Source organism: Musca autumnalis, unplaced genomic scaffold (assembly GCF_047663935.1).
Source record: "Musca autumnalis isolate F117 unplaced genomic scaffold, ASM4766393v1 scaffold_4, whole genome shotgun sequence".
In the NCBI taxonomy this organism is placed as follows: Eukaryota; Metazoa; Arthropoda; class Insecta; order Diptera; family Muscidae; genus Musca; species Musca autumnalis.
Genome location: NW_027411977.1, coordinates 234,539,857 through 234,556,686, shown reverse-complemented (window position 1 = coordinate 234,556,686; position 16,830 = coordinate 234,539,857).

Sequence of the window (16,830 nt, the reverse complement as noted above, 5' to 3'; positions counted from 1 at the left end):
ATTGAAATATTTACCAATTTCACACAAAAGTTTCAGTCCATTTAACCCGCTAAGTATTATCTGATCTTCACGTTGGTTTGTACGCTTCTTCTTCATCATAAACTCAAACTTTGTTTAAAATTTTGCGGTTATTATTTTGGCCAACAGAGCCGCTACAAAATTGGTTAAAATTTTTTTTGGTCCATTTCATCCCATGAACATTTCACGATCATCACCAAAAACTAATCATTTCTATTCCGGCCTGAACCCAACCTCCTTAAAAAAATTCTTTACAATCGGCTTGTTTACAATTTTTAATGGACGGACACACATCGCTAAATCGCTTTATCTCGTCGAGATATGAATTTTGGCATACGAAATAAGAGGTCTATAAACGAATATTTCGTGGTGTTACATAAACTTTTGGAGAGACAATACGTAGCATGGGATAAAAATGTGGTTCTTTATACAGAACCCATTATATATTAGGCAGTAGGCCCGTTATCTAGCAAACACTTTGTTGCAATTTAGATCAGAGGAAAGGTCAGTAGTTTTTTTTCCATATGTAGGCTACTTTGCGAAATATATATGTCCTCAAGGAATTAAAATATCGACCAAAAATAAAATTTTTATATTTTTCATACAAAAGTAATGGTCCATTTCACCCGCTAAAGAATAGCAGATCATCATTCAAAATTGTAGGCATCTTTTCGACCTATACTCTTACCCGGTGCAAAATTTCGTGACTATTGATGTATAATTGCGACTTCTAGCGAGTTTATTATTACACTACAAACAAATAACGGAATATATTAGGCTGTAACTCTGTTATCTGATCATGCACACCAACATAACTGGCATCAATTGAAAGGTCAAGCGTTCCACTTTCAAGTATATCTCACTTGTCCGGAATGTCACTTCCAGGAATTAAGATATAAGCTGTATATTAAAAATTTTCACAATTTTCACACAAAAGTTTTGGTCCATTTAGCCCTCCAAATATTATCTGATCGCCATCTCAAATTGCAAGCTTCTCCTTTGTGATATGCTCTTACCTTATTTAAAATAACGCGTTGGTCGGACTATTGTTGAGACCTACAGAGCCGCTAGAAAATTGGATAAATATTATGTTTTTGGTCCATTTCATCCACTAAATATTTCACGATCATCGCCAATAAGAATAGGGATCTATTCTGATCTGAACCCGACCTCCATACAAAATTTCGTGACGATCGGTCCATAATTGCGGCCTGGAGCGTGTTTACAATTTATAATGGACAGACGGACGGACGGACACACATCTCAAAATCGCTTTATCTCGTTGAGATATGAAGATTGATGTACCACATCGGGGGTCTCCGACGAATATTTCGCGGTGTTACATGAATTTTTACCAAAACAAACTTATAATACCCTTTTACACATTGTGGTATCTTCTATATATATAAAATTGAAATTTGTTTGTACGTTTGTTTGTTTGTTTGTTTGTTTGTGCCTTATAGACTCGAAAACCGCTGAACAGATCTTACTGAAATGTTTAGGGTACATTGCTACATGGCCTGGAATGAAAATAGGCTATATCATTTTTTAAAATTTTGCGTTGATCTGCAGATATAGCATCAAAACCGGAGGTACCTCCAAAAAATTTAGTTTTTGTATGCAAATATCTTTGAAACTATTACAGATACAATCTCCAAATTTTGTATGTGTGACGGAATTTGACGTAAAAATAAATTTACCAAATTATATTCAAATCGGTTCAGATTTGGATATAGCTCCCATACACATATATTTTCGGACGATTTCCTTATTTTATGCGCCAAACACGCTATATATGTCCAATTTCGCTGAAATTTAGACTGTGTTACAGAACTTGGCCTAGAAATATATGTGCCAATTTATATCGAAATCGGTTCAGATTTGGATATAGTTCCTATATATACTTTCTGTCGATTTCATGTATTTGAGGCACCAAACTCGCTATATATGTCCAAATTCGCTGAAATTTGGAATGAGTTACAGAACTTGGTCTAGAAATAAATGTGCCAAATTATATCGAAATCGGTTCAGATTTGGATATAGCTCCCATATATATTTTCGGCCGATTTTCCGCATTTTATTCACCAAACACGCTATATATGTCCAATTTCGCTGAAATTTGGAATGAGTTACAGAACTTGGTCTAGAAATAAATGTGCCAAATTATATCGAAATCGGTTCAGATTTGGATATAGCTCCCATATATATTTTCGGCCGATTTTCCGAATTTGATGCACCAAACACGCTATATATGTCCAAATTCGCTGAAATTTGGAGTGTGATACAGAACTTGGTCTAGAAATAAATGTGACAAATTATATCGAAATCGGTTCAGATTTGGATATAGCTCCCATATATATTTTCGGCCGATTTTCCTAATTTGATGCACCAAACACGCTATATATGTCTAAATTCGCTGAAATTTGGAATGTGTTACAGAACTTGGTCTAGAAATAAATGTGCCAAATTATATCGAAATCGGTTCAGATTTGGATATAGCTCCCATATATATTTTCGGCCGATTTTCCGAATTTGATGCACCAAACACGCTATATATGTCCAAATTCGCTGAAATTTGGAGTGTGATACAGAACTTGGTCTAGAAATAAATGTGACAAATTATATCGAAATCGGTTCAGATTTGGATATAGCTCCCATATATATTTTCGGCCGATTTTCCGCATTTTATTCACCAAACACGCTATATATGTCCAATTTCGCTGAAATTTGGAATGAGTTACAGAACTTGGTCTAGAAATAAATGTGCCAAATTATATCGAAATCGGTTCAGATTTGGATATAGCTCCCATATATATTTTCGGCCGATTTTCCTAATTTGATGCACCAAACACGCTATATATGTCTAAATTCGCTGAAATTTGGAATGTGTTACAGAACTTGGTCTAGAAATAAATGTGCCAAATTATATCGAAATCGGTTCAGATTTGGATATAGCTCCCATATATATTTTCGGCCGATTTTCCTAATTTGATGCACCAAACACGCTATATATGTCTAAATTCGCTGAAATTTGGAATGTGTTACAGAACTTGGTCTAGAAATAAATGTGCCAAATTATATCGAAATCGGTTCAGATTTGGATATAGCTCCCATATATATTTTCGGCCGATTTTCCGAATTTGATGCACCAAACACGCTATATATGTCCAAATTCGCTGAAATTTGGAGTGTGATACAGAACTTGGTCTAGAAATAAATGTGACAAATTATATCGAAATCGGTTCAAATTTGGATATAGCTCCCATATATATTTTCGGCCGATTTTCCGCTTTTTATGCACCAAACACGCTATATATGTTCAATTTCACTGAAATTTGGAATGTGTAACGGAATTTGGTCTAGACATAAATATGCTGAATTATATTGAAATCGGTTCAGATTTGGATATAGCTCCAATATATATTTTCGGCCGATTTTCCACATTTTATGCACCAAACACGCTATATATGTCCAATTTCGCTGAAATTTAGAGGGTCTGACGAAATTTGTTCTAGAAATAAATGTGTTAAATTATATCGTGATCGGTTCAGGTTTGGATATAGCTCTTATATATATTTTCGGCCGATTTCCTATTTTTTATGCACCAAGCACGTTATATATGTTCAATTTCGCTGAAATTTGGAATGTGTTACAGAACTTGGTCTAGAAATAAATGTGCCAAATTATATCGAAATCGGTTTAGATTTGGATGTAGCTCCTGTATATATTTTCGGCCGATTTGCTGTATTTTATGCACCAAACTCGCTATATATGTCCAATTTCGCTGAAAATTGAAATGCGTAACGGGATTTGGTGTAGACATAAATGTGCCAAATTATATCGAAATCGGTTCAGATTTGAATATAACTCCCATATATATTTTCTGCTGATTTTCTGCATTTTATGCACAAAACACGCTATGTATGTTCAATTTCAATGAAATTTGGAATAAGAGACGGGATTTGGTCTAAAAATAAATTTGACAAATTATATCGATATCGGTTCATATAGGAATATAGCTCCCATACATATTTTCGGTCGATTTCATGTTTTTGTTACATATGTTCAATTTCAATGAAATTTTGAAGACTTAGCAGTCAGTAGAAGTCATCATTATTTACACAAATAATTATAGTTGGGAAGGAATCGACCAAGGCTACAGCTATTAAGTATCATATCTTTGAGAGACTTCTTAAGATGTATGTTTTATTGTGATATATATCTAAATCATTAGGAATACTTATTGGCGGAAAGGCTTTCGGAAGAGTTTTACCTCCTGAAACAGATAAAAATACCATAGTAGCTCCATAACAACCCTGAATAGGTATATAACGCCTTCATGTCTCCTATATTTATTCGTTAAAATATTAAAAACGTTAATATAAGTATGACATTCCATTATATTTTATCGTAGTCGGGGCAGCAAAGCGCACCGGGTTCAGCTAGTAGGGTATAAATATGAATTGTCAAAGTCAAAATATCGATTTTTTAGGTGTTTTTTAGGTTTTCACGATTTTGCTTGGAAACCGCAAGTCCAATCGAAATGGAGCTAAAGAAAATTTTGTAGCTGTAAAAATTCTCTTCAGGATTGATGTTTATGATTTGTTCTGAGGCTGTACCATTTTTGAGATAAAGAAGCTCAGTTTACATTTTTAGGTTTTTTTGTTAGGGTTTCGCGAATTTGCAGTCATGACATTGTTTTATAAGGAGACGATACAGAATTGGATTGAATTTGAATTGTCCCAATTTCAACTTCTCTATCTCAAAAGTTATAAAACCAACGAAAATATCATTAAGGTCAGTCTTGTAGAGAATTTTAATAGCTACAAAATTTTTTTATTCCCATTTTGATAGGACTTACAGTTTCCAAGCAAAATCGCAAAAACCTAAACAACCCCTAAAAATGTCAACTTGAATCGCGATTTATTTAAAAAGCGCTCCGGCGATTTTTTTTTTTGATTTTTCTCATCTATGAACATTGTAGTTTCAGAATCCGCAAAAACTTCCCAGGTGTAAGCACCTTCCATTTAAATTTGATTCAAGAGCACCGTGCTCTACTTCAAAATTAGCCAATAATTTTTTTTTCGATTTTTTGAAAGTGATGAATAGAGATAACCTCTTAAATTGAAAATAATGCAATGCTCATTTCAATAAGGAACACTTTAAATGATTACAATCTGAAATCTTCTTAATTAAGAAGATAGATAAAGCTATGCCACACTGCTCGATACTATTTTACATGCAACCAGGTGGAGACTTATGCGTCCGTGCTTACAACAAATTACGTTACAGAATTAGGTCTTAAACAGGTCGTCTTATAGTTGGCTTCACTGATTGATGATGATTTTCGTATAGGCGGCATATATTGAATTTCATCTTCTTAGATTTTTCTGTACCCGATATTGTGCAGTTTCCGAAATACATATATAAGAGTGTCAATGTTTCAATATATGTACGTGTGATTCACCTTAGATCCTATGTTTTGTTCGAGGATGAACCCACCCTGCCCAGCTGTAGGCTTCAGAAACTATTTGGGCGGCTAAAGGAAAATTTAGAACATTGGTAAAATAGTAAATGTATTTCATTCCTTTTTGAAGACTTCGCTCATTCGTTCTCCTTGCTTGGCAAATAAGAAAAAAATATCTCGCTTGGCATTGTTTATGGTATGCCTAGCAATTGTACTTCTTTAAATGTTTAACTTGTACTCATTGGATGTTGCAACAGGCCCTAAACTGAACTTAGACACAAATGTTGAACTTTTGTGAGGGAGGTACCATAATAGGGGACCGATATGGGAGATTTTAGAAGTAAAACTAAATGTGGACAAAATATTAGGAGATCCAACTTGTGGACCAAATTGGTTGCCCGTTCAAGGGATATCGTGCATATCAATTTAGTGAATTTTTTTAATATTGGGGGAAAGTACCGAAAGTTGTGGACCGATATTGCCCATCTTCGAACTGAAACTAAGTTTAAACAGGATATGACGAAGGCCAAATTTTGGACCAAATCAGTTGATCAGTTCGAGAGTTATCGTGCTCTCCAGCCACTACATATGATGCGATGGGTTCTTTACACCTTTCGAGCTGTTTTCTCAAGAAGTCCGTATTACCCCTAAAAAATGTTTGTCTTCGTAATTGAGGCAGCGAATGCAAGTTGCTTCAACAAAAATCAAAGTGATTCGTGAGCAGGTCCTAAACTGAACTTTTTCGAAATTTTGTGTGGGAGGTACCCGAAGGAGTGGACCGATTGAGTCCATATTGAAACCACAGCTAAGGCTGGTAGAAACTTTACGATGTGCAAAGTCCAATCGGTTACTAATTTCAAGAGTTATCGTGCGCCCAAATTTTCCGAAAATTTTCGAACTTTTATGGGGAGGTACCGGAAGGAGTGGACCGATATATCCCATCATCCGTTAGAGAGTTATCGTGCGCACCAGCCAGCCAGACAGACGGACGGACATTGCAAAATCGACTCCAAATTGTCTGAAACGGATTTCGTCCAAACATACTTGGGGTCTAAAACCACTATTTTGATGAGGCACATTGTGCCCGTATGAAAGTGTATATGGTAATATTCAAAAAAGTTTTTCAATCGTTGAAGTTGAGGTTCACCATTTAATAAGTCGCGAACTGTTAATATATTTTATAAAATATGAATATATTTATATTAATTGAAGTGTTTTAGCCACGATCTCATAATATGAACCATAACAAATAATTTTCGTGGAAGCTGCGTTGGTGGTAATATTAAAAAATGGGTAAAAATGTGTTGAAGTTTACAAGTTTTTTTGTGTTCTTTCTTGATTTCTGGTCAAACCACGGAAAATTCAGACATAAGCTCAAAGAAAGAATTGAAGAATACCCCTTGGGTAACATGGTTCTAATGTATGACTTTTCGATATATACACTGCATCCCCCTAAAATCGATGCTGACATTTTGAAGTTTAGAAAACTGGGTTCTTCAAATTTTTCTTATAATTAGAGGGTGCAACTAGATGATAATCCAAACTAGTTTATAGGATTGTAGAACTCGCGATTCCACGTCGTTCGATGTATATCTCATGGGTGTGCTCCGTACAGCTTCTTAGTAATAGGAGTCCAAAGACGAAAATTTGGTGCGTAAATTTTCTTAAAAAACCTATTTTTTGGCTTTAAAATTTACAACTGTCGTACAGGTACCCCTGAACCCCACGTGATTTTAGTTTTTTTACGTGCCGGATCTAATGAGCTCTTCCGCGGTCGAATCCATCCACTAAAACGCCGGATATAGATACCTTGAAAGTAGGAAAATCTGCAAAAATATATTTTGACAATTCCGCGAATTGAACCGCGATTTTCTTTGAATATTTTTGCATAAATGTAATCCTTTATACGCGATTATAATATTTGCAAAAAAGGTGTGTCACAAATTACAAAGATTCAGGAGTAATATCCCTATTTATCCTAAAATAAAATGCGGTGGCACATCCGCAGTTCTTGACGAATCTGTCTAAAATAATTTATATTGACGTATTTTTAATAGGGGGCCATTGAAATCGGATGCACCTTATAATCATATGCACATCGCGTAATTTTTGCCCACTTGAAGGTTTTTTGAATAGTAAGACGCAACTGATGGCACACTTTGGCCGCTGAATGAAACATGGGAAAATCCATGCATATTGATAGACATGGACTCCCTGTATCCGAAAAGCACATGCACCTCAACCGATTTAAACCAATTCGCGAATTATACGGTTTTTAACTTCTATGTTTTTTCTTTGATTGTAATTTCAATATTACTCTCCACTTCTTATTTATATTGCTTATCACAGAAAGCAAATATACTTTCACGATGACTAATTACTTTTCTCGTAGAAGTTTAAGCAAAATACTTCAGGATTTGGATCGAAATTTAGCGAAATAATAGAATAACTCCCAACATTTATTTTTCAAATTTTTCGTATTTAACCAAAAATATATCTTTGAAATAATTTTCAACAATAAGTTTCCGTTCTTTGTTGTTTCTGTAATATGCTAGTTATAAACGCGATCTTTATAATTTTGGTCTCACATTTTTCTACGCGTTGTCTAGATTTTGTACGTATTTTTAAATTATTTTTTTTAGAGATTTTTTGGACTCTGATTTGAAATAAATAAAATTTATTCCAAGATTTCTTCAATATTTTTTGATTTTCCGCGAAAATAAAAATAAATTTAGCAACTATTTTAGCATCTACGGATAGATATCAAATGCTGCTAACGATTCATATATACATGTTCTTATTACAACACAATAGGAATTTTTAAATATTTTTTCTTTACAAGAGAGTAAAACCGCATATAACTTTTGAGTGCAGCATCCAATTTTGTGAACGCGAACAGATTTGAAACCACGATTTTTTCGTAACTTATGTACCAAAAATGGCGGATGTGCTCGCCAAAAAAGTTTTTAATTTTTTTTCTATGTAATTGTAAAGGAAATTTGAAATTTGCCATATACCCTCGTTAGCATAAATGCTAAGGGTATAAAAATACAGTGTTCCAAAAATTCACTCCAAAAATGGTAAATTTTTAAAGGATTTATCATTAAAAACGCTAAAAAATAAGAATTATCAAAAACGTTCTTTAAATCCAAGTTATTGGTCTGGTGATCCTTAAGAACATTCTGAAAAAATCTGTTATTATTGTTCTGGCAATCATAATTGCTACTTTGGCAATTCTTAAAAAATATTCTATCTAATATTTCCCAAGATTTTTTTTTTGAAAATCTACGATTGCAATTGGCATACTCAGCTATTTCCCAAAAAAAAATATTTAGAAAATGCTTGATTAATGATGCATGATTAATCAAAAAATATTCTTAAAAATCCACGATAAATGCCCCAGAAATGCCTCATAACATATTTAAAAACAAAAATATATTTTTATTTTAAACATATTATTACTTTGGCAACACTTTACTGCACTGCCAATGCTAAAAATTCCACTCTTATTTCTGTTATGAACTTTTGAAAAGTGTTTAAGAATTATTTTGTCTTTGGCAGATGTATTTTTGCTAAAATGTTTACTGGGTCTCCTTGTTGCACCAGTTGTTCATATTTCACAAAATATTGCATACTTTTTGGGATAATACCATAAACGTAACACAAACAAATGTCTATGCCATTTAGATTGCTATCTTTTGACACAACATTAGCAGTTGTTGGTCCGGCTGCCCACTACTATTTCAATCACAGATAAGGTGAAGAGGAAGTCTAGACAGACTCCTTAAGTATTTTTTTTGCAATCTTACTGCAACAAAATAGTGGTCCATTACTTAATTTCACTGGGATAATGAGTACTTTCTTTTCTCATTCATAAGATTTCAATCTTAATCCCAGGGAAGAGGACTTCTTCAGCAACCAGCATTTCATAGGAAAAGGCCTTTTTGACACAAAAAGGTAAAGTCTGTATGTAGTAGCAAATAAAGACACACAGTCAGTCAGTCTTAGCTTCCTTATCAAGTGATCTTATTTTGTTCTATAGAACAAAACTCGACTTCCTTGGAAATCCGTAACTGTGACTACTTTCTTTCTTTCGTTCGTTCGTTTTTTTTTTCTTTTCTTGAGAATTGTTATTTTAGGATTTGTTATTGTATGGACCTAAAATAACATAACGAACGACATAATAATTCCATGACAAGGAAGACAGTTTAAGGCAGTTACTTAAGGATAAAGAGTTCCTTGCTTCTTCGTCTTCCCCTTTGGAGAAGAGGATTTAATTGAGATGGTCTTCTGTGTGATGTTTATTTTGAGCATCCTTGTTAAAATAACAATCTGCAAGAGGGAAATGTATACAAATTAAATGCAATTGAAGCATAAATCCTTAAGCAGGGACCCTAAGGTTTCATTGTGTGGCGGCCCACACTGCATTAGGGTTTCTATGGTCAACCGAAAGGCATTATGGTTTCCTTGCGGAGTTTGCTACTTTGTCGTCAGCAAATGTGGGTGAGGATTTTTTCTGTTGGCATTGTGTGTTTTTGCTTCCTGATTAAGGCACAAATGCATACATATCAATGTATGTGTGTATGGTTTAGCCCAAAGGGCGTTAGGGGTTTGTGCGTACAAACATAGAGGCATGTGTGTCCTCTAAACAAACATGCTTGCCTATCCGCACACACATGTTTGCCTCTTGTGTGGCATCACACATTTGTTTCACTTTTTCTATTTTTTCTGTGGCCTAAAATAACAAAAATTTTTGGTGTTCCGCAACGCTCCACTGGCAATGCTTATTTTCCTTTCAATAATTCATTTATTCATTCATTGACATTTCTATTTACCTAGAAAATATTTTCCAATTCATAATTTTGGATGATGACGTTGACGATTTATAAAAATATTGTTATTTTTTCATTTCCATGTTTTTGTTAGCCGTGCCGTTAATGTTTTCTTTAAAAATACATTTTCATTTTCCTATGTCACGTTTGAATGGTATTAAGAAAATATTATTTTGAATGTTGAAAATTTGTTTGAATACCATTCACAAAAATAATAAATTTATCACGGCTGTAATAACATCATTTATGCCTTAATGAAGATTTTAATTTGAAAATTTACTATTCATTTTGACTTTATTGTTTACGTGGTCAATTGAAAAAGAAATATTTGCGAATGGAAATTTGAAATCGCCACATTTGCCAAAATTTAATCTGAAACATAAACATTTAGGGGAATAATTATAAGAATAAGCAAATACATAAACAAGAATTCTTAAAAATATAATCCAATGGTTTCAGAAAAGGCCACCGGATTGTAAATTTATCGATTTCTTTACTTCTATATAAAGAACACATTCATGAGGTTTTATATGTACCTCTAAATAACCATTAGAAGGTATTGGGTATATAGAAGGTCTTCTGTCTCTTCCATACAAAGAAGTCTTTTAACAGGTCTTATATCTGAAGAACAGTTTTAGGAAATCCTCTGTCTGAAGAAGACCTTAAGGATCTCTATCTAAAGAAGACTTTAACTAGACTCGTTCTGAAGAAGATCATAAGATGGTCTACTCTCTGAAGAGAAGTTTAAGGTGGTTTAAGCCTAAACAAGGGACTAAGAAGGTAATCTATGTGAATAAGACCTTTAGCAGTACTTTTGTCTGAAGAAGACCTTAAAAAGGTAGTCTATCTGAAGAAGACTTTTAGGCGATCTTCTATTTGAAAAAGACTATAAATAGAACTTTAGAAGATCTGTTATCGCTAGCAGACTATTAGAGTTAGAGAGGTAAAGGTCTTCCGTTTATAGAATACCTTTCAAAGGTATTCTGAATATAGAATAACTTTAAAAGGTCTCTAGCGTATGAAAAACTTTAAGAAGGTCATCTGCCTACAGAAGACGTTAAGTAGGTATTCTGTCTTTTGTCTATAGAAGACTTTTAGATGGACACATTCTAAAAAAATTGTGCTTCTATGGACCCTTTGTGAAAGAAAGGGTGCTTCTACAGACCCATTTTGAAGGAAAGGGTGCCCATTCTGAAAGAAAGGGTGCTTCTATAGAACCATTCTAAAAAAAGGGTGTTTCTATAGAACCATTCTGAAAAAAGGGTGTTTCTATAGAACCATTCTGAAAAAGGGTGTTCCTACAGTCCCTTTCTGAATGAAAGGGTGCTTTCTGTAAGAAAAAGGTGCTTCGGAAATAAAGGGTGCTTCTATAGACCTATTCTGAAAGAAAATGTGCCGCTATAGACCCATTCTGAAGGAAAGGCTTATGTGCTTCTATAGGCCCTTTTTGAATGAAAGGGTGCTTCTATGGACCCTTTTTGATTGAAAGGATGCTTCTATAGACCTTTTTATACCCTCAGAATTTATGCTAACGAGGGTATATACCAGGGTTATGACTTTTTGACATTTTTCCTCAAAAGTGATTTCCTGTAGCAGGGATGAATTTTTTCAAAAAATTATTTTTTGTTGCACTAATGAATAAATATAAGCCTACTAATAACTATAATAACGTTTATTTCATTCAAATATTAAAAAAGTCGCGAAAAAAGTCACTTTGAAAAAAATTTAAATTTTTTGTTTTTTGTTAAAAAACTATATATTTTTGAATAAAAGCGTTCACGACATTTTTACGATTCTCAGAATTGTAGAAAAATAGTGAGAAATAAATTTTATGTCATTTCAATTATCTCATGTGGCTCTAAAGTTTATTTTCAATTATATATCTGTTTTCAGAGACTTCAAAAATTGTCCATAATTTTGATAAATTCAAATTTTAAAATCATTTTGTGCGTGAGGTTTTTTCACCGAATCACCTTATAATTAAGATTTTATGTAATCTTATGGCAAAACTCATCACGCTATGATACAGGGATATGCGGTTGTAAAAAAGTCATAACCCTATTACACATCCTAATATGACTGAGAAACCGATTTGGTCCAAAATTGGGCCTTCGTCATATTTTGTCCAAACTTAGTTTAACTTCTTCTTCGGTACTCTCCTTAGGATACCTCCCCCACAAAAATTCAACATTTGTGTTCAAGTACAGTATAGTATCTGCAAATTTATACCGATTATGTTTTTTTTTGTTTTAACAATTGTTATGTTTGGGACTGCTTGCAAACAAATATATGTTTGCTGCAAAATATGTTTCGGACATATGTTAGAGATGCCATTTTTTCTGTGTGTCCTAAGGAAGGTATTCTGCCTATAGTAGCCAATATGAAGGTAATCTCTCAATAAGAGACTTTTAGAAGTTTTTCACTCATTAAAGTAAATTTAGAAGAAGACCTTAAGAAGGTCTTAAGAAGAGCTTCTGTCTAGAGACTGTAGAAGGTCATATGTCTATAGAAGATCTTAAAAAAGTCTTCTGTCTAAGGAATACTATAAGAGGGTATTTTTTTAAATAATACTTTTAAAAAATATCCTATTTAAAGAACACCTTTAGAATATCTTCTCTATAAAAAAAGTACAAAAAGGAAGAAGGACATCTTTTTCTTTCTATTGCGGACTTTGATTGATGTCTTCTGTCTTTGGAAAATTTTAGGAAGGTTTTCTGTATATAGACTGCTTTAAGTAGCTCTTCTGTGTGTAGAAAATCCCTTCTACCTACAGTATCCCTTTGCAAGACCTGCCGTCTGAAGATAGCATTGAGCAGCTCTTTTGCCTCTGTGCATAGAAGATTGTTGAATTGCCTTCTGTCCATAGAACACCTTAAGTATGTCTTCTGTTACATCTGCTTCTATATCACCCGTTCTGAAAGAAAAAATGCTTCTATAGACCAATTACACTGTGCAACAAAATGCAGGTGAAAGTCTGGGGCACGGAAAATTCCTTTTGGGAAAGAAAGGCCTTGGTGAGTATATTAAAACCCCCGATGGACAGATCCGCCGTGGGTCGAACTTCCGCGTTATGGCGTGATGAAATTTTTTCTAGAGACCCTGTAAGGCATCAGGAATTAGCGTTATATCTTTGTTCATTGTTGTTTTAGCTTATTTTTGAGAGCACTTCGACCTTCTACCTCGCTTCCTTCAATGTCCTTTTCGTCTTTTATTTTAAGAGCCGCTATAAAAGTACCACAAGATGACGTTTTTCAGCTTCGAAATGTTCTGCAAAAATCTCGCTCAGAAAATTTTAGGTACGGCTCTCATTGACAACTAATCGATATTTTCGCGTTTTCATAATAATTTTTGACATAGACCCATTATGAACGATAGCGTGCTTCTATAGATTCATTCTGAAAGAAAGTGTGCTTCTATAGACCCTTACTGAAAGAAAGAGTGGTTCTATAGACCTTTTGAAAGGCTGCTTTATACTCCCATTTTGACAAAGGGAAAGGTGCTTCCCTTTTTAGCAGACTTTTAGAAGATTTTCTGTCTCTAGAAGATCTTTCGATGGCCCTCTGTTCCCAGAAGACCTTTAGAGTGTCTTATGTCTCCTAAATGTCTTTAGAAGACTTTTCTATTGGAAACCTTTGGATGTTCTGCTGTTAACAGAAATCTTTAAAAGCTCTTCTATCTCTAGAAAATTTTGAGAAGTGTTTTATTAAAGGTATTAAAAACCCAGCAAAAAGTTTGCCTCCAAAGAGGCAGTTAAATCATATGTACAAGTGATTTGGAAGTGCATCAAATTATGCATTTTCACTCATGATTTTTACAAGAACGTGACTACTGAAAGATGCACTCCATCGCACTGCATTTTAACTGACCCTTTGGCAATGCATTTTAACTGACCCTCTGGTACTGCATTTTAACTGACCCTTTGTCATTGCATTTTAACTAACCCTTTGGGGTAGAATAGGATGCAGTCCAAAGCACGTGTTTTGATACATTCTGCGGAATGTGTGCCAGCTATTACAAAATACCCAGAACAAATAAAATGCATTTATTATTTGTGTAAAACAAAAATATTAAGAACTTTATTACATTAACACAAATATGAAAATTCTCCATTGAATTCAATCGCAACCATGCGTGTTTCCTCCGCTCTCCATTTAATCCAAGCTGAACTGTTCATCTGCTAAATGGGTTTGATATTGTCTTCCCATTACCAGTTAATATTTCGACATGTATTCCAACAGCACTCCATTGGAAAATTTTCTTACCGAAAAAATGTTCGCAAATTAAATATTTTTTATTTTATATTAACAAATTTTTGGAAATGTTAACACACTTATCTCTTTTTGGAAAATTATGCCGCTGCACGTGGAGACGTACAAACTGTTTTTTGGAGTTCCTTTTTCACGAATCCGTTGAACTGCATCCGGATGTTGGTAAAATGTGACAAGTGGATGTGATTTTTTGGATTGCATCCAAATACAGTTATAATGTGGGGAATGGAGTGCCTTTTCCACGACTCCGTTTGAACTGCATCAAAGCATGCCGTGAAAGAACTAGTCCACATTGCACTACTTCCAATTTATTTTGCTGGGAAGGCATACTTTAGATAGTCTCCAGAAGACCGTTTCATCGTAACACATTACCGACAAGGGAAAATTCATCTGTCCAACTCTTCTGATAATTCCAAAGGAAGATATAATACCTTTAATTCTCCACACGGGTGCCACCGTGGTGCAATGGTATGCACACCCGCCTTGCGCGCTGAAGGTCGTGGGTTCGATTCCCCGGCCAGGCAACATCAAACATTTTTCAACGGTGGCAAAATATCCCCCAGAAATGTTGGCGATATTTCCTGAGTATTTCAGCCATGTAGAACTTTTATACAAGTGGTGTCTTAGACACGCCGTTCGGACGTGGCGATAAACGGTAGGTCCGATATAATTCAGCTTATATGAATCGGGGAGCACTCATTAACATAAGAGTAGTCTCCCTTGTCCCATCTGGGATGTTTATGGAACAATTATTATATTATTATTATACTCCACATTGACATTATTTCGTAAATATTCAACCGCTATGGTTAATAGTGAAGAACAATGGTCCATATATATTGCCTAGGTATCTATATGAGCATCAATAAATTTTCATATGGGATAATTGTATAAATTTCAAAATAAAAAAAATCGAAAAGAGAAAACAAGCAACTAAATTACTAAATAAATTGAATAACAAATATTATGCAGTATAGCTGTATCCATTACACTGTGCAACAATGGAAATGCAAACAACTTCTAATGGACATTTTCTGAAAGTACATATTGAGACTACAAAAACCTTAATTGGGTTTTGTGTTCTTAGATCGGGTTTAGATTTTATGGCCTCATCTAAACCGACCTAAAATGAGCCTTTTTTCCAGTGATCGGACCTTTATCTCCGAAACTAATAAGAATTTTGTTTTGCAGTCTTCAGCAATATTGTAGCCCTAAAGTAGTAGAACTTATGTGTCAAACAGATGAACTAGGATAAGCTGCATCTAGCGCATCAAACTCGTTAAAATAAAGAAAAGTTTACATAATTTCTGAAATTCTGGTCAGTAACAACTAAAATGTTGGAAGTTGAAACAAGTAACCATTCTAAAAATTTTCCAAATAATGTGACCATCAATTCTTCAGAACATTCTGAAACTCTAAAATTGTTATTTCACGTTGTTTAAGGGGTATTTCATAACATACTTTTTACAAACAATGTTCATACAGGCTGTTTATTCTCATGTTGGGGATTTCAATTAATTATTGAAATATTTACCAAATTGTTGTTGAAAAGTTTGCTATAAACAAGGCGATAGAGGCATTTTAGAACAACATAATGTTCTGAAGAGTTGTGTATTTCATTCCACAGAATATTTTCCCAAAAGTTAACATTAAGAAGAATTTAACATTTTGGGAGATACGCTGCGAAATATACACAAATTATAGAATTTTTAGATATATTATAAAATATGAGGCAATAAATGAAGTTTTTCGAGTTCATTATTCCTCCAAATATATTCTTCTTGCGCTTATCTACAAGTTTGCTGCAGATTTCAAAAAAAGATTCGTATCGGTATCAGAGATACAGCCCCGATTAGTTTTAAAAATTCGATCTTTAACCATGTTTAGATGAGGCCATAAAAACCGAACCCGATCTAAGAAAACAAAACCTAAATATGTTTTCTGCATATTAGTCCTCTACTTTCATAAAATTCTGGACAGAAGTTGTTTGCACGCGATTGACTCAAAAATGTTGCACAGTGTTATATACACAATTTCATTTAGTTTTACTCTTACAGTCCTAAATTTCATTAAGATAAATTATAACAATTTTGAATGCACACAAAAAAGTATTTATCAAAGATGCTCATCAAAATGTTGTCTTCATTCATGGTCCTTCCGAAATGATATATGATCATGTGGACATGTATGTCTAGTATTGACACACACTCTTCATTAATATCCTTAGATAAGAATAATTGAAACC